General features: G+C 34.4%; 1 long non-coding RNA gene and 1 other non-coding gene across 11 annotated transcripts; one reads left to right on the forward strand and one right to left on the reverse strand.

Annotated features, from left to right (window-relative positions):
- Positions 1-690: 690 nt before the first annotated feature.
- Positions 691-6,870, reverse strand: LOC141724734 (uncharacterized). 10 transcript variants are annotated; one of them, XR_012576882.1, is made up of 8 exons: positions 6,686-6,870; positions 6,462-6,618; positions 5,686-6,200; positions 4,639-4,731; positions 4,320-4,548; positions 3,989-4,162; positions 1,805-2,607; positions 691-1,729 (listed from the first exon to the last, which is right to left on the reverse strand). It is a non-coding gene; the product is annotated as an uncharacterized LOC141724734 (long non-coding RNA). The 10 variants fall into 10 exon arrangements; XR_012576876.1 differs by having other exon boundaries at positions 1,805-2,291; positions 2,415-2,607; positions 3,989-4,548; XR_012576880.1 differs by having other exon boundaries at positions 691-1,280; positions 1,657-1,729; positions 3,989-4,548.
- Positions 6,871-17,304: 10,434 nt separating this feature from the next.
- Positions 17,305-17,411, forward strand: LOC141663114 (small nucleolar RNA R71). Its single transcript, XR_012551199.1, has one exon. It is a non-coding gene; the product is annotated as a small nucleolar RNA R71 (small nucleolar RNA).
- The last annotated feature ends 8,132 nt before the right edge of the window (positions 17,412-25,543 follow it).

Raw genomic sequence — 25,543 nt, forward strand, 5'->3', positions numbered from 1 at the left:
GTTATGTTCAGGCATTAATTAGGATCAACTGCATCCAATTCATGCTTGATTTTCAAAGCTGCATATGAGGAATTGTACTACATTGACAGCATCCGTGAAAGTTATGTTCGCCACTGGAGATCTATTGACCAGTACTTGAAAAGACACGACCAAGAGAGTTTTGCTGATACCTTCTTCTCCAAATGAAAGTCCATCCGAAAGTATTGCGAGTCCTGATGGCAGAAGAGGTAGACCAATTCACATGTATACTCCGGGGGAAAACACATGGTGGGATGCTGCTGCATCGCTCCAACTTTCTTGTAGTACTAGCATATGCCCCTGCCTCCTCGCCTAAAATTAGTTACTCTTTTCTGTTTTAGTGCTATTTAAATGTAGCAAGAGAGGCATGTCCCACTGTTGATCATCATATAAAAGGATTTAAAGTGCGTTTCTTAGGTAAATTACAATTTCATAGTAATAGTCTTCCACATGTAACAAGACACTACATGATTTATAACAATTGTGAATTGACAAACTTTATTTTTGAGGGACAAACTTTTGATTTAAATACAAGTAAATCTGCTTATATATGCAATGCAGGCCACATTCATCAACTTATGCATCTTATTAAGTTATCTATGTCAGATTCTTTTTTTAAACAAAAAAGATCTATCTATGGCATGATACTAAACAAAATACCAAAGATCTTGAAACATATCCAAATCACATTATAGAGTTATGCAAGGTGATAATTACACTAGTTTCTATAATGCCTAATCTTTACAAAATTTCCATAAAATTATATTTGGTATAAATTAAAAGCTGAATTACATCCTTAATTCCTACCATTGTGATCACACAAGAAATCAAACACCATCTTAGGTGAATCGTACAAGCACAAAGGAGGTGGAAGCACTTAGCAAAATACCATTTCATATGCTAGGATCATCCATAATCCTTGTACTCATCGACCTAACTTCATCACCCTTTGGACCGGTAACCCCAAAAAAGAAGTTGTTCGCTATTCTCTCTGCAAATTTCAGTATTCCACTTCTGCCTTCCGGGCTTGACATCACTTGAAGAAAAACCACAATTCATCAAAGATACTATGAAATTGCTACAGCACTAGCTAGTCATGAGTTGGAGCGTTGGACAACATTGCAGCGGCAAGAGGTTGACCTTGAATCAGGAGTATGTTATCTAATGATACATCAACGACTACCCGCGTCCCCTCAAAATACTGTGTACAATATCTCACACTTAAGAATCAGCGGTGTAGGAATATGATATTCACCATCAATCTGAGATGTAAATGCATGCAGTTTATTATTTTATATATGGTTGCATGTAGCAAATCCAAAATTAGTACCGTAATAAATTAGATCACAAGCAGGTTTCTTGTAGAGCTGTGTAGCCTGTGTCTTGGTCTATTCCCACATTTAGTACACCCAACGTCAAAGCTCTTGAGACAATTGCAGAAAACATGAGTGCCCATTTATCTTGTACTGCCCATTTACTTTTTTTAAGTAGAAAGTATCCTCTTCTAAGGTAAGCCATATAGGGCATCAGGTGTGAAACATAATATGTTATCATTGTCATGTATTACTCATTCACTTCTCATTACTACTTGTACTCGATAATGGACTAATGGCACAGACATTCTGGTCGGACTATTACCTTCTCAAATCCTATTTTTTATTGTCCTGTCAAGTGAGCTGGACACTAGCATATGGTCCTCTGGTGCAGCCAACTGCATTTACAAAGGACAAAATGAATTGTGTTTTTTTAAATCATGCATATATACTATTCTTCAGAATGAATATACCTTTGTAATATATCCATCATGATCCTGCCACGAGGCAATAATATGCCCACTTCTCACATCAAGCAACCTGCATATACCAGAATTCATTCCAGCTGCAACCCATGATGGCGAAGCTGCATTCCATCAGCTTGCATTTTGTCAGAGCCACATGAGCATATAGAAGAGATCAAAGAAGGGAAACTAGCTTCTGGATATTCAGTCCTCTACAGATGAAGTTTTAAATCTTGGACCACGTCAAGGAATCTATAGACAACAATAGAAGGAAGCTAGAATACAGACTTCCATCAAATGCAGTTGTCATTATTCCGCTTAAATGAGGATTGAAATTTAGCATATTGGATTGTTCCAAATTTACCCTTGATCTAGAATTTAATTGGCTTATGTGATGCACAGAATCTTCAAAAAATTTAGTAAACAAAGAAATCAGTTTCCCTGTTTGGCTGTTCCAAATATTCACAGTTCCATCACAAGAGGCTAAAGAAGAAACCTGCAGATCTCCAAATTGTATTCACATGAAGTTGAAAGCATGAAGTATAATACACAAGCTAAAGAGACTGTTTTGCATGTTTCCATACAAAAAAAACAGATTAAACCTACACAAGGTCCATACAAGTATCAATTGAAACCTCATCGGTTTTTTTCTTGCAATCCTTTAGCCTTCAACCGAAGGAGGCAGAACAACCCAAAGCTTCCTAAGAGAATGCAAGTTGACTGAAAAGTTCTTTGAGTTCGGGCAAGACTTGCAGTGCTTTTAAACTAGGTCCTATTTGATGAAAAACTGCAATAGAACTTCTCCAAGCAGCCTAGCAAAGAAAAAATAAAAGACCCATTGTCAGTATGTAGCCCAAGTGTTCATGGCTGATAAATAAGAAACTAGTATCTTGTAAGTGCAATGTGCAAGTTCCAAAAGCAAAGAAATGGCCAAAACCATGACTGCACATGGTAAATAGTATTTCACTGTCTTCACCAATAAAACTGAAAAATCAAGATCATTAACAATGAGTAAAAATGTTGTTTCTTGGAAATTACAAAAGAACGAGAACAAGGCTCAGAAGCAGAAACCAGGAAACAGTGACGAACTGGCATACACTTACATCTTAGCAATTAGTGCACCTATTAAGTTTCCTAGAACAGCTGGACTAAATCACACTTTCCTTAGACGATAACCAGCTGTTTATATATCAATTCCATTATAAATATAAATACACAAAAAAAAACTCCAATCAGCTCTTTTACAACCACCTCCTCCTTCAAAATTGGCACAAGGCCATCTAATGTCATCAAGCAGTCAATAAGACATGTTAATACATGAGCTAGCAATGCTTCTGTAATGCATATTCTTACTATGGAAGAAATATGAGAGAGGTATGTATATTGACATACTTACTGGAACTTTATTTATTGAAACAAGATTTCTAGCTCCCTCACAATAGGAAATGTTGTTCATAATCATTCCCATAGGCATAGAAGTCCCACCGTTGATCATCATATAAATGGATTCGAAGTGTCTTTTTTATAAGTAAATTGATGTTAAATAGTAATAGGTTTCCATATGTAACAAGACACATGCATGATTGCTGACAATTGACAAAGTTTTTGTTTAAATACATGTAGATCCACATATATGCAATGCAGGCCACATTCATAAACTTATGCATCTTAGAGCTGTCTATGTCGGATTCTTTTTTAAATGGCATGATACGAAACAGTATGCTAGAGATCTGAAACAAATATCTAAATCACATTATATAGTTATGCAAGGCGAGTTAATGACACTGGTTTCTGTAATGCATATTCTTTCCGAACATCCATTATATGTACGTAATAATTTTAAAAGCTGAACTAACTCCTTTCTACAACTGTGATCATGCAAGAAATCAAACACCATCTTGATGAATCTGACAGCACAAAGGAGGTTGAAACACTTAGCAAACTGCTATGCCAGGATCATCCATGACCCTTGTATTATCAACATATCGTAAATTCCAGTTCAATTTAAGTCCGTCTCCACTTCTCCCTAAAATAAGTTGTTCACCATTCTCTTCGCAAATTTCAATAATCCACTTCTCTCTTCTGGGCTTGACATTACTTTAAAAAAACATAATTTCATCAAAGATACTATAAAGTTGCCTTAGCACTAGCTAGTAATTATTTACTTCCATAATCCAAATTATATTTACTTACATAGATTGTTGAAGTCATGAGTTGATGTAACGCTGGACAACATTGCAGTGGCAAGAAGTGACCTTGTCTTTCTAGAACTGAAACCCATGGTTTGGCTCCGTATCCCCGGACCAGAAAGCATTAGATGTTTGAACATGGTGCTAACACCATTGTGGTCGGCGTATACATGAATGGCTGAATGCTCAATCCAAGTAATCCAGAAAATCATAAATATAATGGCATTCGTATTGTATTAGTTGTAAATTTTTATTACCAAGTAGTATGTGGCTAGCTTGAGTCATATACATATCATAACTAAGATGATAAGATTGTTTTGATCAATATTACATACAATTTTGTATTTATTCACCCTTGAGGTTCCATCCGCCATTGCTTGAATACTACATATTTCAACCTGATGGCTTTTTCTGACAAGTTACGATTCCAAGAGCAGGGAGTATGTTATCTAATGAAACATCAACCACTACCCACATCCCTTCTGAATACTGTGTACATTTTCTGGCAATACAGATCCCGCGCTTAGGTATCAGTGGTGTATGAATATGATATTCACCATCAACCTGAGATGTAAATGCACGCAGTTCATTATTCATATGTAGTTGCACATAGCAAATCCAAAATTAATAATTAATTAGATCAAAAGCATGTACCTGTAGAGCTGTGTTATAGTGCTTTCCCTCATTTAGTACACCCAACGTCAAAGCTCTCGGGACAATTGCAGAAAACATGAGTGGCCATTTATTCTAGCTAGGATAAAAAAAGAAAAGTTAGAAAATTACATAACTTTAAGGTCATATATGTACAATCAAATTGAAAAGTGTAAATAACAAAGAAATTTGAGACTTACCACATTCATTTGAATGTTGAGCAACTGTCCGGGGCTCAGTATAACCCTAGCTATAGACATGAAGCTTCACATGCATAGCGTAATCCTGTGGGGCAAAAGTTATTAGGAAATGTTGCAATATATTCGACTTCATTCAGCATGCTACTTATGCCATCACTTCTAGAAATCCACAATTGTTCCGTAGACATTGACACCCGTTTCAGCCTCTGCAGCTGAAATGACAAGCTCAGTTATAGATTGCCTAAACTCATCTATAGCCGGTAAGTTGAGCCTGTCTCCTGAACTTTTTTTAGCTCAGGTGACAGGCTCAACACAATCAATTTACCGACTTCAGATGAGTTTTGGTGATCTATAAATGAACTTGTCATTTCAGCTGCAGAGGAGCTGAAACGAATGGCAATGGCTGCGGAACCGTTGTAAATTTCTAACAGTGATGGCACAACTAGAATGCTAGATGAAGTAGAGTATCTTGCAACATTTTCTAATAATTTTGGCCCCACAAAATTAGGATATGCATGTGTGAACTTGTATTACTTGTACTTGCATTGTGTGCCTCAAACATTATGTGAAGGTCTCATAGATTTTGTGATATTGTGTGGGAGTTTGAGGATTCTCCTCAGGTATTGCAAGGTTTTGTGGGTTTTGAAAGATTAATCGAAGGTTTTGTGGAATTTCTTCTCCTATGGGAAAGATTTTTGGATTTTGGGATATTTATGGGTATTCTGAATCCTGAAATGCTATGGGGAGGTTTCTATACCGTGTCCCAGTTGATTTAAGTTGCTTTGCGTATAATATAAGTTTAAAATAAATTAAAAATTGAATAAGAAGAAGTAAAATTATGGTTTCATACCTCTTCCATTAAGCAGATATTTTTCAGATCTTGGCATATTTTCTTCGACAGATTGTTGAAAACCGGTAACACCAGATTCCAGAAAAATCTTTTTCCTTAGAATTTCTATTAAGCGTTGATTTTGAACTCGTAGAACATTGATCTCAGATCAAAGAGTCTCATGTTCCTCGTGTTTACTTTGACTTTAGAAAAAATTAAGATACGGATACTATACCAAAAATAATTTAACTTTTATTGTATTCGCATCTCAATTCTTTCTGGAGTCAAAGTAAAAGCCAGGAAAACAAGATTCTCAGATCTGAGAACGAAGTTCTCAGAGCTCAAAATCAACAGTTCACCAAAGTCCTAAGCAAAAAGATTTGCTCGGAACGTGGTGTTAGCAGTTTTTAACAATCAGTTGAAGAAAATATACTTTTGGTCTGAAACCAACACAATACTTGAATAGGTTCCATTCCTAAATTCCGAGCAATCTCATTTCATTTTAACCTGTTAGGGTGTGCATCACCCTTGAAGTACTTAGATTGAACAAAAAGGAGAGAAAAACACATTTAGTTAAGTGAATAAAAAAAGAAAAAAAGTAAATGCAAGACATGACAAAATGATCCAGCCATCCAATTTTAACATCAAGATATTACCCAAATATACTAGATGACCATGTCTCTCTCTCTCTCTTTGCATATGGTATACACAAAAAAATCAGGTTTAAATGCAATCTAATTTAAATATAGACTATATAGAGTATAAATTTCATCTGTTTTAAGACAGAGGAGTCTTACATTAACTGATTTACAATGCATAAATTTGCAGTTGAGTGTGGCGTTGGATCCTACATTTGTCAGAGAAGGGGCTTGCAACACCAGAACCAGCAGCAGCACATCACCATTGGCAGCAGCATTCCCACCACAAGTATTACCAGCAACAACAGTACTAGCACTAGCACAACATTAAAAATTAATGTAAAATAGAAGAAAAAGAAGAAGAAAAATTAAGGTAATCATACCTCTTCTTTTAAACGGATATTTTCATTTCTCAGTATATTTTCGTCCACTGATTGTTCAAAACTGCAAACACAACACTCAGGGAAAATCTTTTTGCTTAGAACTTCTTTGAAATGTAGGTGTTTAGCTAGGAGAACATCATTTTCAGGATCAGATCCTGAGAATGATGTTCTTGGAGCAAAACACCCACAATTCACAGAAGTTTTATGTAAAAAGATTGTTTAATTATTTTTTAATTATTTTTTCTAAAAAAGGATATATTGTTGAAATTTTTATAAAAAAAGAAAATTTAAAAAATAAATTATGAAATTATACTTTATACTTTATATTAGCCCTAAAATACTTGTTAAACATGAGAAAAAAATTATAAAGAAACGTGTGAATATCTGTTTATAAAGAAAATTTAGCACCAACTTCGCATCGTTGGTTGGAAAAACTTTAACTTCCACCCATTTGGACACATAATCCACCGCCAAAAAAATATACTGATTATTGCATGACGAGACAAATGACCCCATGAAGTCGATTCCTCAAACATCGAAAATCTCGACTTCGAGAAGCACATTAAGAGGCATCTCGTTTCTCTTGGACATATTTCCAACTCGTTGGCAGCGATAACATCTCAACACGAACTGATGAGCATCTTTAAACAAAGTAGGCCAGAAAAATCCTACTTGAAGGATACTGGCAGCTGTTTTCTCTCCACCATAATGACCACCATACACAGTAGAATGACAGTCTCGCAGAATACCCTCCATGTCACTATACGGAATGCATCTCCTGATAATCTAATCTGCTCCCTATCTGAACAAGAACGACTCATCCCATCGATACCACTTCACCTCATGTAAAAACTTTTTCCTTTAAGTATAAGAGTTCTGGGGGAATAACATTACTCACAATATAGTTCACAATATCTGCAAACCATGATTCTTCTTCTTGCACCCCAAAAAGTTGCTCATCTGGAAAAGATGAATTGATCAACGTCTTATCATGTGAAGCTGTAAGCCATATGTCATAGCCTATTTGTTTATTCGAGGATTCAACTCAACTCAAATAAGAATGTAACAAGTAAATAGTGGATCTACCGTCAAAGAGATCTCGCAAATTAACATCTGTCAAAGGATTCAGAAACAATGTTCATCTACAAACTTGAGGAATTACTTCACTGGAAGAAGCTCAAGAAATTGATCAAGCCTCAGTGATATAAATCAAGATTGTGGATTTAATCAAGTGACAGAGAACTTGTCAGGGTATCAGATAATTACAGGGATTTAATCTGAAGAAAATCAAGTGATCAAAGTCAAGACATGAAGAAACGTCACGGAAGTTAGTCACTCATGAACCAGACAGTACATTGAGTGTCAACATTGAAGTGGTGGAATTGATTCATAATTTTCAGTGATTTTCAGAAGATCTTCAGAAGAATGGTTGTTGTTCAAGAGTAGTATTAATTCTCTATTAATTAATTAAGTCATATAATTTAATTAAGAAAATAAATTAAATCTGTAAAGATTAATTTATTGATTAATTGAATTAATTGATTAAATTAATTCTGAATTAATATTAAGAATTTTCAGAATTATAATTGAATTAAAATCAATTTTAATTCAATAAGACAATTGAGATTGAACTGGCATGACAATCCAGATTATCATACCGATTGTCATGCCAGGTTATTTCAATTGTCTCACCGAAAGTTCTACTAAGTTCAGTAGATTGTCTTGCTAGTTCAACAGATTGTCATGCTAGTTCAGGAGCTAGTCTTGCCGAAAGTCGTACCAGTTCATTCAATAGTCATGCCGATTGTCTTGTCAGTACAATTCAATTCTATTGATTGAATTATAAAAGAATCGAAGCAGAACACAATAAAAGAGAACATTACAACAGAAGTCAACCAATTCAAGAACAAAAGAAAAGCAGAGCTGCAAATATTTCATCTTTCATCTGTTACTTCAAGAACATCAATTTCTAGTTATTAAAGTTAAATACAAACCACTAGAAATCATTCTCTTGTTCTTGTATAACTATCTAGCGGATCAAAATCCCTAGAACTTAATCTCAAATTGCTTTTAGCATTTGATCTTTTTTATTGCAAAAATAGAAAAAGTTCATGTCGAATTTATTCTAAATTTGTGATAATTAATTTGAGATTAATCCCTTGTAATCGATACCGTTGTTGTAACACCTTTCAAGTTTAATAATATTTTTATTTAACTTGAATTTTGTTTCACTTTTTTATTCCGCATTAAATTCGATTATTCGGTATAGTTTGTATTCAACCCCCCTTCTACAAATATATTGGGAATTCGTTGGATCATTGTTTACCTTCGCAGAATTCAAATCTGGAACCCTAAAAGGGAAACTAGCAACTTGTAAATTATGACTCGGATTCATCTGACGAGTTTAACAAGGATGGGGATTTGTAAACTCCCATTGCACCACCTGTGACCTCCTTAAGGATGGCTAAGGTGATTTTCCTTGCAGGTACAGCTGAATTTTGGAGCTATGAGAGGAGTGATACACTTGTGAGAATGAGTGTAAACACGAGTGGAGAGAAGTGTGAAACACATGTGAGGTACACTAAACAGAATCACACACTCACAGTGAGGAAGAAAGAGAAACTAATTGTTATTTCTTTTCCAACCCAGTGAAATATGAGAACTCCTTCAGACGACGGCAACATTCCTTCACTAAGGGGGAGATAAAAGCTTAAGTAATAGTTTGGAGGATTTCTCAACTAAGGGGGAGAAATAGCAGGGAGGAAGAAAAAGGTAAAGTACATGTACACTACACCACACCATTGTTGTTTGTAACTACAGATCCTATTGTACGGGAGAGGTGGTAAACACAAGGTGATTTCCTAGTGATAAGGGAAGAAGCTGTTTTCTAAATGGGGAGTACCATTGGTTTTTATCTGCGGATCCTATTGTACGGGAGATGTGGTAAACGAAGGTGATCTCGTTTAAGAAGTTGATTCTCATAGGGGGAGAAGCAAGAGAGATATGCGCTTCTCAACAGGAAATGTGGTTGTACAAAAGAAGATGAAACTACTTGAAGATATGTTCAGTCTAGAGGAACATCTATTTGGAATCTGGAAAATGTTAAATTTATTCCAGAACTTTTCTGCTATTTACTTTGCATTTCTGTTTACATCTTTTTCTTATTTGTTAGTTGAGTTATCCTCTAGGTATTTATTGTTATTGTCTAACAAACAAATAGGGGGAGATTGTAAGGCATATGTCATAGCCTATTTGTTTATTCGAGGATTCAACTCAACTCAAATAAGAATGTAACAAGTAAATAGTGGATCTACCGTCAAAGAGATCTCGCAAATTAACATATGTCAAAAGATTCAGAAATAATGTTCATCTACAGACTTGAGAAATTACTTCACTGTAAGAAGCTCAAGAAATTGATCAAGCCTCAGTGATATAAATCAAGATTGTGGATTTAATCAAGTGACAGAGATCTTGTCAGGGTATTAGATAATTACAGGGATTTAATCAGAAGAAAATCAAGTGATCAAAGTCAAGACATGAAGAAACGTCACAGAAGTTAGTCACTCATGAACCAGACAGTACATTGAGTGTCAACATTGAAGTGGTGGAATTGATTCATAATTTTCAGTGATTTTCAGAAGATCTTCAGAAGAATGGTTGTTGTTCAAGAGTAGTATTAATTCTCTATTAATTAATTAAGTCATATAATTTAATTAAGAAAATAAATTAAATCTGCAAAGATTAATTTATTGATTAATTGAATTAATTGATTAAATTAATTCTGAATTAATATTAAGAATTTTCAGAATTATAATTGAATTAAAATCAGTTTTAATTCAGTAAGACAATTGAGATTGAACTGGCATGACAATCCAGATTGTCATACCGATTGTCATGCCAGGTCATTTCAATTGTCTCACCGAAAGTTCTACTAAGTTCAGCAGATTGTCTTGCTAGTTCAACAGATTATCATGCTAGTTCAGGAGATAGTCTTGCCGAAAGTCATACCAGTTCATTCAATAGTCATGCCGATTGTCTTGCCAGTACAATTCAATTCTATTGATTGAATTATAAAAGAATCGAAGCAGAACACAATAAAAGAGAACATTACAACAGAAGTCAACCAATTCAAGAACAAAAGAAAAGCAGAGCTGCAAATATTTCATCTTTCATCTGCTACTTCAAGAACATCAATTTATAGTTATTAAAGTTAAATACAAACCACTAGAAATCATTATCTTGTTCTTGTGTAACTATCTAGCGGATCAAAATCCCTAGAACTTAATCTCAAATTACTTTTAGCATTTGATCTTTTTTATTGCAAAAATAGAAAAAGTTCATGTCGAATTTATTCTAGATTTGTGATAATTAATTTGAGATTAATCCCTTGTAATCGATACCGTTGTAACACCTTTCAAGTTTAATAATATTTTTATTTAACTTAAATTTTGTTTCACTTTTTTATTCCGCATTAAATTCGATTATTCGGTATAGTTTGTATTCAACCCCCCTTCTACAAACATATTGGGACCTAACAGAAGCTTTGCCTTGGTCTTCCAAACGCGAGAGATGATCCGCTACCTGATTTTCTGTACCTTTTCTGTCTTTGATTTCCGGCTCAAATTCTTGTAACAAGAGAATTCATCGAATCAATCGAGGTTTTGAATCTTTCTTCGAGACCAGATATCGAATAGCAACATGATCAGTGTAAATCGTCACTTTTGTCCCAAGTAAGTAAGATCGAAATTTCTCGAAACCATAGACAATTGCCAAGAGCTCCTTCTCTGTAGTAGTGTAATTCAGTTGAGCACCATTAAGGGTTTTAATAGCATAGTAAACCACATGGAAAATATTCTTCTTCCTTTGGCCAAGAACAACTCCAACTACAAATTCACTAGCATCACACATCATCTCGAAAGGCTCATTCCAATCAGGTGCAGTAATAACAGGTGTTGCAGTCAAACTCATTTTCAAGCTCTCAAAAGCAGCTAGACATTCTTCATCAAATTTGAAAGGGACATCCTTCTCCAACAGATTGCACAAGGGTTTAGAGATTTTGGAGAAGTCTTTGATGAATCGCCGATAAAAACCCGCATTGACCAAGAAAACTGCGGATTCCTTTAACTGAGATTAGTGGATGAAGATTTTCAATAACCCCCACCTTGGCCTTATCACTTCAAGACCCTTGCTAGATACCTTGTGCCCAAGAATGATACCATGTTGCACTATGAAGTGAGATTTTTCCCAGTTGAGCACTAGATTGGTCTCAACACATCTTTTCAGTACCAAACCAAGATTATGCAAGCACTCGTCATACGAAGTCCCGAACACAGAGAAGTCATCCATGAACACCTCCACATTAGTACCAATCATATCAGAGAATATGGCCATCATGCATCTCTGAAAAGTAGCAGGTGCACCACAAATGTTTGACAGGTTGGCTAGCCATGAGTATTATTGTCTTCTCTTGATCTTCTGGGGCAATGCAAATCTGATTATAGCCCGAATACCCATCCAGAAGACAATAATACTTATGGCCAGCCAACCTGTCAAACATTTGATCAATGAATGGAAGAGGGAAGTGATCCTTCCTAGTGTCTATATTCAACTTCCGATAATCCATGCACACTCTCCATCCTGTGACTACTCGAGTAGGAATGAGCTCATTCTTTTCAATAGCAACAACTGTAATGCCTCATTTCTTAGGCACACACTACACCGGGCTCACCCATGAACTGTCAGAAATTGGATAGATGATTCCTACATCCAGCCATTTAAGAATTTCCTTCTTCACAACCTCTTTCATGATAGGATTGAGTCTTCTCTGCTGTTCAACTGTTGGCTTACTTCCTTCCTCAAGCAGAATTTTATGCATGCAGTAAGAATGGTTGATTCCCTTGAATCTTATATAGTCCATCCGATTGCTGATTTAAACTCTCTTAGAACTCACAAGAGCTTGTCTGCATCACTACCCTAAAGGTAAGATTTAATAATAACAGGAAAAGTAGATGCATCGCCTAAAAAAGCATACCTCAAGTGATCAGGCAGTAGTTTTAGCTCAAGTGTGGGAGCTTCCTCAATAAATGGCTTAAGACGCTCCTGAGAATTTTTCAGCTCTGCTAATCCAAGAGACTCGAATGGCAAATCCAATCTCCTTTTCCATGGCGAAGCATTCAAATACTGCAGCTGTTCTGCCCCCTCTTCATCTTCACTATCATATTCACCTGTTAAGGCAGTCTCTAAGGCATCTGGCCTTAGCATTTGATCAAGCTTCGAAGTCACTATAGAGTCGACCAACTCTACTTTAAAGCACTCCTCTTCATCAGTAGGGAATTTCATCGCATTGAAGACATTGAAGGTCACGTCTTGACCCTGAACCCTCATTGTAAGCCCACCCTTCTGCACATCGATCAAAGTTCAGCCAGTAGCTAAGAATGGTCTCCCCAAGATAATGGGAATATTCTTATCTTCCTTGAAGTCCAGAATGACAAAATCAGCAGGGAAGATGAGTTTATCCACCTTAACCAAGACATCCTCCACTACTCCTCGCGGATAAGTGATGGAACGGTCAGCCAGTTGCAAGGACATGTTTACCGGTTTTAGATCAGGCAGACCAAGTTTCTTGAAAACGGACAAGTGCATCAGATTGATGCTAGCTCCCAAGTCATACAAACACTTGTCGAAAGGTAGATTGCCAATGGTACACGGTATCGTAAAGCTTCCTGGATCTTTAAGCTTAGGAGGAAGTTTCTGTTGCAGCACATCACTGCACTCTTCCGTTAGAGCAACGATTTCCAACTCCTCAAGTTTTAGCTTCCGAGATAAAATACCCTTCATGAACTTAGCATAGCTCGGCATTTTTTCTAGAGCTTCCGCAAAGGGTATGTTAATGTGCAACTTCTTGAAAACCTCCAAAAACTTGGCAAACTGTTTGTCGAACTTCTGCTTCTGAAGCCTTTTAGGATATGGAGGTGGAGGATATACTTGTTTGTCTCTTGTATTCTGCTCAGGAGGAGTGTTTTTTAACAGCTTTCTTCTTCGGTTTCGCTTCGTCACTCTTCTGTACCACTGAATCAGCCAAAATTTGATTTTCTGAAATTGAGGAGAGCACGGGCGCGCTGCCCTTCTGGAGAAAAATTTCAGAATCTTCGTTTTGATGATTTTGGGGGCTCGCGACCTTTCCAGAACTCAGGGTGATTTTCTTAAGCTATTCTTTGACTTCTCTCTTGCCTGGATTAGCTTCCATATCACTCGGAAGAGTTCCTTATGGTCGGTTCAATAAGGCGTTAACAATTTGCCCTATTTGATTCTCCAGAGTCTTGATCGAAACCGCTTGGCTTTTGCACACACTACACCATTTTTGACCTGTAGCAACACTAAAAAAAATGTTAAATTGACCAAAAAATGTTACCTAAAGCCAAATTATTGGCTATGGTTACACTTTTTGAAAAAATGGGGTGTTGGATTTGAGCCTGCTACAATAGGGGTCTATGGTTACATTTTTTGAAATTTTAGTAACACCTCTCAATGTGTTACAATAGAGTACCTATAGTTACATTTTCTATTTTTATGGTAACAAGTTGAAGGTGTAACCACAGTTCTGTTGCAACACACCTTGTCCTTTGGTAATACCAAAAATATGTTGGAATTGACTCTTTTGTAACACAATATTTACTATTATAACACTCAATTCAATCTTTTGGTAACATTTTTATATTTTATTGTAACATTCTTTTTTAAAACTCTTGTATTTATTGTAACAATTTTTCCAATTTTTACTAACATAAATATATCAATCGGTCGATCACACTTGGAACACTATAAACTTAAATACATTTAATTAAAAACTCAAATAACGTTTAAATTCAACACAATACAAAGTTCCTTCATGTGGATGTGACATGGGTGTTTCCTAACTTTGCTAGCTGGACAGCATAGTGTCCAATACAAACTCAATAACATACACTTGGACCACAGCATCGTACTTTCTCCCTGATGGACTGATCAAAGTTTTTCCTTCTGGAGTTTTGTAGTCGAGAATTTCATCAGCCCATAGACTCCTTACGAAAGCAGCATTGCGAGCGCCATAAATTGCTGGTGTTTCCTAACTTTGCTAGTTGGACAGCATAGTGTCCAACACCGCCTGAATCTGCTGTGACAAGAACATTCATCGGTAGTCAACATAATCATAACAAAAAGAAAAATACCGCAGAAACAAGAAGGTATGCTGACAATTATGTATTTATCCTCCATAAGCTAGTGCAATATAAGTTCACATTATAATTTCAGCTTAAATCTTCCGAATACCTAATATTTTATAGAAATACAAAATTGGAGATCCAAGAAAAGTAAGAGGCCAATCATGCCCTTTTTGTGGCCTTTCCTGCATAACACTCATAAACAAAACCAGGCAGTTCTTTGGTTTTACCCACAATCTAGGCAAATCAAGGATTAATATTGATTCAATTTACTGGCAAACTGCTAGTACATCTACCTAATACTTAAACGTTAGTTTACCATTGATCGAACCTTTTGATACCGTAAATAGATGAGATCTATGTAAAAGCTTTACTAGTCTGCTAATATCAATCACCTTGGTGGCTTCCTAATCTAAGCTGGCTCCAAGGTCACAACTGTTAATGGGTTTTTTGAGTTTTTTCATCTATTTATCAGTTTTATCATATTATTATATTGACTGTAGAATGTCATGGGTAGAACTTGTGATGTATCGTCCTTATCTAGGGAAACACAATTGCACTAGTTAACATTTAAGCCTTTATCTCTAGTTTTGTTTCCGCCTTTTGATTTGCCTTTAAAATTCAACCTTAACTTCTTGTACTACAGTCCGCTGAAATGAAATATTGTTGGCTTCATACCATCGAAACTTATTTATCTCGCATTTACAGAATCATATGACCTGCAAGGAACTTGGACACTAGATTGACTAACGATATACCTACAAGTGCTGCTCCAAGATTGACATTAGAAAAGCAGATCATAAAATCCTCTTCATCATTCATACCATAGTAGAGCAGATATAACAGTTAATCTCAAAAATCACAATACAAAATAAAAGTGTAAAACTCAGTAAAAATGTAGGGCAAGAGGTAACTACCTTGAAGAACAATGTTGGTTAGCTTGTCAACACCAGCACCTGCTATCAAATTAAGGTATGGTAACTGACAGTACTGAAGATACTGAAACAACTGTAACACCAATGAAAAACATCTTGAAATCGCATGCCCCAAGCAAACAGAAGTAGAAGCCTGTGAACAAAGAAAGAAGTTAAACCAAAAATAAATCATTAATCGCAACATAAAAAAACAGCAACCAAACAGAGGTGATTTGATTGGGGAAAAAAATTATTTGTATAATCACGAGTATTAACCATGATTTGCAAAATGGTTAGGCCAAATAGAGCACGGATCTTTTCGTTGTCTTTCCCCTCCTGTTGCAGTTCAAGAAATTAAAAGATCAGCATAAGGATTTGAATAGACACTAGAACAGCCTTACTGAACAAGATTGTACAATAGTCACCAACCAACTTTACTCAGATCGTGTATATGGAACTAGCTATTCCAATCATTTTACTGAACAAGTACTCGACATCCGTATCCTCATAATCTGTTTCTGTAGATATGGATTCAATATTTTGAGTACTCCCGGAACCGCAACTTTTACTTGCTCAAAGTGTCTTCTCTCAATGGTTGTAAAAACTGAAACCAAGAAACACATTCACTCCTCCAGAATTCATATTCCATAAAATTAAGCTCATTTACTCAATAGAAGCTCTCACATAACTGATTATGTGAATTCAACACTTAAACCAATCAAAAGCTTGTCATATTCATATTTACTCAATAGCAGCTACGCATAAGCAACTTTGTTTATTATCAGTGTAGATATTTGAACATGCGGAAAAAAAGACCAAGGACAATGAGAACACATACACATAGTTATAAACATTGCTTCATTACACAAATAAGATAACAACTCCTCAACTCCTCCAATTCAGATTTTTCATTAGAAGATGGACCTGCACCTCCATGAGATTGTTGTTGCATTCTCTGTGGCTGGAATTGTTGCCTTGGTGCAAACTGTTGCTGAAAACCAAGAGGATTGAAAGGCTTGTTTCCAAACTGCTGGTAAGGCTGTTGCATACCACCCTGATTATTGCTCCAGCTGAAGTTAGGATGGTTTTGATTGTTAGGATGATAAGTGGCAGGAACTGGTTGTTGCGACCTCTGGAAGTTGCTCACAAACTGAGCTGATTCACTAGATATAACATATTGCTCCATCGCATGTGCACCTGCACAGAGCTCACAAACACTTGCTATCTAATGAACACCATAGTTGGTCAGAGAATCGACCTTTATCGTCAATGCCTTTAGCTGAGCAGCTATAGCCGTAGCTGTATCCACCTCCAGAATTCCTGCTACCTTGCCTTGTGGTAGCCTCTAGTTAGATTCTGATATTCATTCGCAACCATCATCTCAATCAGCTCATAAGCTTCCTCATAGCACTTAGCCCATAAGGCTCCACCTGATGCTGCAACGAGCATAGGTCTTGACTGTGCTCCCAAGACATTATAGAAGCAATTAATCACCATCCAGTCAGGCATTCCATGATGGGGACACTTCCTAAGCATCTCCTTGTAGCGCTCCCAAGCTTCACATAAAGATTCACCCGATTGTTGCGTGAATTGAGTAACAACATTCCTGATTACAGCTATCTTTGACATAGGGAAGAATTTAGTAAGGAATTTCTGAGCAAGATCCTCCCAATTCGCAATAGAACCAGCTGGTAGAGAATGTAACCAACTCTTAGCTTTATCCCTCAGAGAGAATGGGAAAAGTCTCAGTTTCACAGCATCTTCAGAAAAATTATTGAACTTGAAGGTGTCGCAGATCTCGATGAAATCCCTAATGTGCATATTGGGATATTCCATTGGAGAACTCCCAAACTGGACTGAATTATGCACCTTCTGAATTGTTCCAGGCTTGATCTCAAAGGTATTAGCTGCGATAGCTGGCCTGACAATTGTAACGACTGGGAAATTACGCTTGTATTATATCATTAATGATAAATTATGTGCTTTATGATGTCATTTATGTGTAATTAGCTATAAAACCCTAACTGTTACGTGCTATGTGTATTCTGTATTATCCGGGTATTTCAGGGTATTTATCAGATATTTTATTTCGTATTTAAAGCCTTTATATCAAAAGTTATACGACCCGAACTATGTTTTAATAGCTGATATTTCAAATAAAATAATTGACATTATTTTTCATAGAACGGCTTTTACAATCGAATTATTCTGAACATCTAGATATTTTGTAAATTTTCTTGTTTCGCGAAAAATGAGTTTTTCGGGCCTCATTGGGTGTTAAAACCCCCACAAAAATTACATTTATATTTTTATAAAATTATAGGACTTTCATTTATACCATTTCTTTGTATTTTTGAATTATTCACAATTTTTGGGAATTTTTGGCATATATATTGTTTATATAAAATATTTAAAAATAAAAATTTAATACTCAAAAATTATAAAATTAGGGGCCAATTAATTTTAAAAGATGTATAATCAGGGCCTTAATTTTAATTAGGAGTATTAATATTACTACTATAAATAAAATAATTTTTATTTAATTATTATTAATTAATTAATTAATTAAAAATCAGAAAATTCTCTGTAGTCGGGTTAGGGTTTGCGATTCGGGTCAAGAATTCAAGCAGTGATTTTGATCAATTTCCGGCATCAATTACAGACATGTAAGTACTCAAAACGAAGCCCTTGATTTGTTCTTTCAGTTGGTATCATCAATTTCATGTTTTGATTAGTATATTTCTGATTTCGATTCTAGGGTTCATAACTGAGATTTGGGGTTTTTAGTTCTAGGGGTTATTGAATGATTTTGATGGCTGATATAGCTTCCCTGTGTTATAGGAAATCGATTCATGCTAATTAATTTAACGAACGATACCTGAATAGATGAATTCGATTTCTAGGGTTTATGCCTAATTTTAATTGAATCGTTTTTTATTTTAGAGGAAGCTGAGGTTGTTTAGAGTTTAGGGGTTTGATTATACGTGTTATAAGCTTTAATTTAAGCTATAGAACATGAAGTTTCATGTACGATTCTGTGATTTCGAAGTTTGGTCGGAGTTTATGTCAGTTTGATCGGAGATTGATATTCAGGGATGATTCCGGTGATTGAACGGTGTGTTTGTGTTGTTGAAGTGATTTGCAATCGATTCCAGTCAAGAAACAGACCAAACGATGTCGATTTTGGCCTGAAAATGGGCCACCGGAATCTTCTCCGGTGACCGGATTCTGGGCAAAATCCGGCGTGTTTTTCACGACCCGGATTTTGACCCGTTTGACCCGATTGGATTACCCAATTTTGATCCAATTTTGTCAGAGATTGGTTTCTGACAAGTGTTTCTGGAATTTTATTTTTATATTTATTTTTATTAATTATAAAATCAGTTTTTATTTATTTTATAAATTGATTAATTATTTAATTAATTGATTTATATTATAAATAATTCTGAAATATTTTCTAAAAATCAGAATTATTTATTTCTCTAATTATTTATTAATTATTTAAAAATGGTTAAATATTTTGATAAATAATCAAACAATTTTCAATAAATCATAATAAATTCATTTTATTCCAAAAATTATGGAAAAATTATTTTTAATTCTGATTTTTCCCAAATAATTATTTAAAAATGTTTTTAGGGTTTAATAATTAATAATAATAATTTATATTGAATAATAAATTGATTTATCTGTAATTATCTAATAATAATTGAACTGTTTATCCGATTCGAGCGAAATGAAAGCCCTTTGACTTAGAAAAATGATATGTTTCCATTAAAAATAATATTAAATCCTAATTTCTTTTAGAAACTAGTTGAATTTCGATATTTATTTAATAGTACGCCTTATTGTGTATAGAGACGAGCCCAATAAATCCCGAAAAATAGGAACGAGTCAGATATTGTGCAGTTAAGCGAATAACGAGTCGATTTTCATTCTAAAAATTATTTTAAACCTAGAATGACTATGTGAACTTATGTGTTATGTGAATTATGTGGTTAATTGAGTCGTATTTACTAATGATTAATGTACGGGTTAATAATACGCGTATAGGTAGACGATAAGGGCTATGTGAAGTCGGTTTGAGACGCGATTGAGATACAGGATGACTAAATAAGTCTATTTCTTTGATAGAAGCGAAACCAACAAGGTGAGTCGAGCCGGTGATAGACGACGGTGAGGTACTTGGAGTAGAACGCGTAAAAAGCAAGTTTTTCCCCCTATTCTAATTTCAGAATAGTGAAATTACTTCAGATTCTCATTACAATTGGACACTTATAATTCCTGTTCACAAACACTGATATACAATTGTTATTCCTTAGTTCATATTTCATTTCGATTCCTGATTTCTCCTAATTCATTTAATCCTATATTCATATTCCAATAGTTATATATATATATTGTTATATTCTGATATTGGAATATATCAAGGCGTACCGATTGCTCCGGTAGCTTATCTATGGACTGGATGGTGACGTTTGGGATCAGTTTTACACATGATCCTAAGGACTGGAACATAACCGGATCCTTGTGTTGGGCCGTGGAGCCTGGGTACCCGAATGGATCTATACATTGAGGTATGGATCTGCATTGTATCCTGGCTGATTAGCAGGATATAGGTGCGAACTTATGTCCAGTCTAGTTCATTTATTATTCACCGATAATGGCCTTCGTTCTTTTCTCGCGAGGTTATATCTTTGCAGACATAACCAGATTACCGATTCATTTAGCTTACTATAACACTGCTTATTTATTGCGGACTTGTTGAGCAACTTATGGCCCACCCCTTTCTTGTTGTTATTCACCATATTATTTTCAGTTAAAAAGGAAAATGAAACCTATCAGGACTCGGGTGGTAAAGAAGCGAGTCAAGCCGCAGGACTCTCTCATACCCAAGGTGTTGATCCCAATCCAGGAAGAAAGCTTTGAGTTGCCGGAGCAGGTGTGACGCCCCCAACTCCGGGGTCAGAGGATTTGGTCGTCACTATAAAACTTCAATCCAAATTAACCTGTTTAATCAATAAATAAATGTCAGCGAAAGATATTTATCATTTATGACCCCAAACTAATCCAAGATCTTTAAAGGTTACAGTTCTAGAAACAAGATATCCAAATTCCACAAATAATTTTTTTACTTTCTTTTAAAAATCTTTTCAATAATTCTCAATCTCAAAACTTAACCCGCTAGTATAACTTCGAAAAGAAGTATACTAGGCTCAACTATAAAATACACAACTATAATATAATATAAACAACTTTACACAATAGAACTTACACTAGTTCGCAAACCCTGGACCAACCACCTTCCAAAAGCTTCTTCTCTGCTTCCTCGAATTACGCGGCTAAACAGCGCAAGTTAATCCTCACTGGAGGTTAAATTTAGAAACAGGCAAGTATGAGCGAAAGAAATGCTCAGCAAGATCATTATAGCATATTTAGGATCTTTTTGATATAAAATCGACATCTGCATTAGAGCAGAACATTTAAAATCACAATGGCTGAATCAAAAAATTTAGTTAAGGAATTCCAGAATTGATTCCTCTTCAGTATTCAAAATCTCTTTTGATATTTTTGAGCGAAATATTTCAGCAATACTTTGAATCTTGACGAGAATAAAACTCGTATAACAGTGTTTACGGAAATATCGTAAACAACAACATCAAGAAACCATGATTATGGACTGAATCATAAACTTTATTCAAAACCAAACTCTTGAAATTAATACTTATTTTGTCGTCATATCAAATTATATATCAATATGAACTTTGATGCTCACAATATCCCATACTGAAGTCAACATCAATCATCTATACTAATACCACCTTTGATATTTAACAACAAAGTAAGTATCAGCATAAATCAGAAACTGAATAAAAACTGCACTTCACCTTTAATCCAAAACAGAAATAGTTGATAAATCATTTATTCTATGAATATCAAAAACGATATGATAATTTAGATTGGGATCATTCTCCGACGGACGTACTATCACATGCTGATCAGCCCGTGTGATTGCACTGGGTCATGATTCGTATAAACATGTCCCCAAAAACACGAGTACTCAATAAACAATACACCTGCCTGTGGCAAAAATTGTCTCATAATATTTCATATGATACTTAGAAATAGCCCTCCGCTGGACCGTCCGTCCCGGTCACTTACGTAATTATGATCCAATCTTAAAACCTTTTATTGAAAAGGGGTCATAATAATTGACACCCCAAATAATTTTTATTCCCCCATTTTTTTTGTAGGAATATTCGCAACCAAATCATTTTTCTCAAAATCCAAAACATTTATAAATCAAGTAATTTGATAAGTAAAATCACTTAGCTATTCTGAACATAAAATAACAGAAGAGTACTTGCATAAACAGAATCATTTAATTTAGCGATATGTAAAACATTTATCTATTCCGAACTGAGAATAGGAGAAGCAATACTTGCATAATAAGATTCAAAATAAATATCACTTGAACAATAAGTGATGATAGTGATACTTGCCTTTGGGTTTTTAACAGTTAGTCACACTCGTAGAAACGAAATTATCTCAGTCTGGTATCTCAAGGCATCACCGTCTTTCTTTTCAACACTTTACTGATATGTTGCTCCTGCGATTGCTAGAAGTCAGACATCCAATACCATTCCATCTCACTCTTTATCCAATGTCTTATCCTGATCAAATCGAATGATCCGCATCTATAATTAAAAGATACAACTTTAATCGTCTAAACGATAACTACTCGACGAACTGCGCATCAAAACCCTATTGTCTACCCATACGATAGCACGCATATAAAGAAGACAGCCAAATACAAGACTCTTAACTCACGTACACACGTAATTCACATAGCACATAAGCACATAACTCACGTATCACATAATTCATATCACGCATGCCTCGGTTCGTCAAAACGTTTGACTCGGTATGTTTAAAACTAAAACCGGGTCAAAAATATGATTCATCGATCAATATTCGACTCAGAATGACTCGTAAAATAATAGACCTTTAGAAACACAAGAATTTGGGTCTCGAAAGTATTTTTAATGAAAGCGGAATATTTTTATAAGTCTAGAGGCGTTTGTTTCATATTAAACGGACGAACGGTCTATTTATTACGAATAAAATAAGAATAATTCAATTAATAATAATATTAATTGAATATTCAATGCCTTTATATAATTTTTAAAATCCCAAAATAATTTTTAGAATATTATTTGGCTCAATTATAAATAATTACACTTCATTCAACTATTTTTAAATAAAATTAATTGATTAAATGAATTAATCAATTAATTAAATGAATACATAATTAATCAAAACAAATTATAAATAATTGAATCAAATTATGATTTTCAAAAATAATAAAAGATAATAATTTGAAATTGAAATAAATATTTTAGAAAAACTTTCGAAATAACGTATTTGTAAAACGGACTTTTCCTGGGGTCATACCCCTCAAAATCAATCCCAAACAACACAATCCAACTGTACTCTAATAAAATCAATAAATTTAAAATACACAATAATTAATATTTGGACGTATAAACACGTCAGAAACGAAAAACACGGCCAAAAGCGACTTCTACAAAAACTTCTAAAAATTATGAAATAAATATATAAACACTAACATGCTATAATATACACAAGTACGAAGGCGGAATTTCGGAATCGTTACCCAAAATAAATTCTGATCACCCCGAAGAGAATATCCGATGTCCAGAAAATATCTCCAGAAATATCCAAAATTAATAGCCAAAGACATATACACGCTGAGATGCCATGTGGAGTAATCACCGCCTCCAAACTCTTTTTCTACGCCCCGAAAATAAATTAAAACGGAAAATATGCTCCGCAAATTTTCTTCTCAAAACCTCGCAATATATATACTTATGCGTAGGTATCGAAACGCTAATCGTTTATATATATACCAATTGAAATTTGGATGTACGGTTTGTAAGATATGAATTTTTGAAAATGGGATGGGGGTTGGGGGCAGGGGGTGTGGGGTTGGTTTACACGTTTTCCTTTTCTTTTTTTTTTCTTTTAACTAAAATTCAATACAACATAATTAAAATTAGTCCAAAATTAATAAATAGAGGGGAATAATATTTAATCAAATCAATATAAAATTTGTACCAAAAATTATGAATATTCCAAAAAAATGAAAATATAATATATTTGAAAGTGCCACGATTTTATAAAAATGAAAATACAATTTTTGTGCGGTTTGACGTCCCGATAGGGCCCGGTCCGATAATTTTTATAAAACCGAAATATTTTCTAAAATTCTCGGAATATTTAAGAATTAATAAAATAACATTTTCATAATTTTTAAAACATTTATGAATTGTGCATCCGACTCGCATTTTACGATTTAACGAACAAACGTGCGGGTAAATATAACCCGAAAAATTTCCGAAATAATTTTAAAATTCTTGAAATATTCAAATACTAATAAAATATAAGTTTCATGATTTTTGAAACATTCTGGAATTTAATACCGATTTTACATTTATATATCGGATCCAAAAATAGATTATTTAGCCGCTAAGTAACTATAAAAATGATACAATTTAATACTTGATTTGGATAATTATCAAAACCGAACTTCTTATAAAATACCCTATGAAAAAAAATGTAAAAATATCCCCTCTCGAGAATACGGGTTTTATTGATCTACCGAAATGATTATCGTATCGAAAATTTTGCGCTGGGACGCGCACGGGTCAAAACGTAATCCGGATTGAAAAAGTCAAAACACGGAAAATGTTCGGAATTATTAGATTAGGTTAGAAAGGAGTTTTCCGAAGAGTTTCGGGTTGTAAAAACGCAAAAAGGGTTGAAGTTGGACGATTCCCGGCTTTATAAAATAGTTTTATAATTACTCAGAAAATAATTATTAAATCTATAAATCCTTATAAAATCAAATAATAGTCCAAAAATTACCAGAAAAATAGCATAATTATCTATACTTTATTCTGAAAATCAAAAATACTTACACTTTATCACATATACACACCCAGATATAAATATCAATCATCAAATAATTTACCAAAATTCCCATAATAATGACATAATAATTTTTTATTAATAAAAATAATTGCACGATATTTCCCGGATATTACAAAATAATTTCAATTTACTGATATCAATAAGATCGGCTTTCAAATAACTTTTGAAAATAATACATTTAAAGAAATATTTTCAGAAATTAACAAGGATCGATACAACACTTAACAATTAGCACATTACCATTTAATATCACCAACTCGTCAAACAGAAATAAAATATCCACCATTTTATTCCTTCTAAATCGTAAAAGCACATATATATATATTCAAATAATAATTATAATAATTCTAAAAATACGGGATATTACAGCAGGTGTAGTGTAGATAGTTCATGAGTGTGTTTGAATAAATGAGATAAGTAGTTTAAAACTTGTTAGACAACGGTATGTAATAACGAGAGTTTGTAAGATTTTAAATTGGGTTTGTAATAAAGTAGATTGTGGTTCTTGTTATCATACTATAAGCTAAAATGATCCTGGTAAATGTAAAAAGGGGTTTAGATATATATAAAAAACATCTGCTCAGGCTAAAGGAGCACCTTGATAATGATTGTGAGAACTCTTTGTACACTTTACTTTGTCCAATTTTCAATAAATTGTTGCACTTACTAGTTTCATCTACTATTATTCAATCTGTACATTTAGGGTGTTTTATTATCATCAAGTTTCTCTT

This window comes from Apium graveolens, chromosome 5 (genome assembly GCF_009905375.1).
Source record: "Apium graveolens cultivar Ventura chromosome 5, ASM990537v1, whole genome shotgun sequence".
NCBI classification, from domain to species: domain Eukaryota; kingdom Viridiplantae; phylum Streptophyta; class Magnoliopsida; order Apiales; family Apiaceae; genus Apium; species Apium graveolens.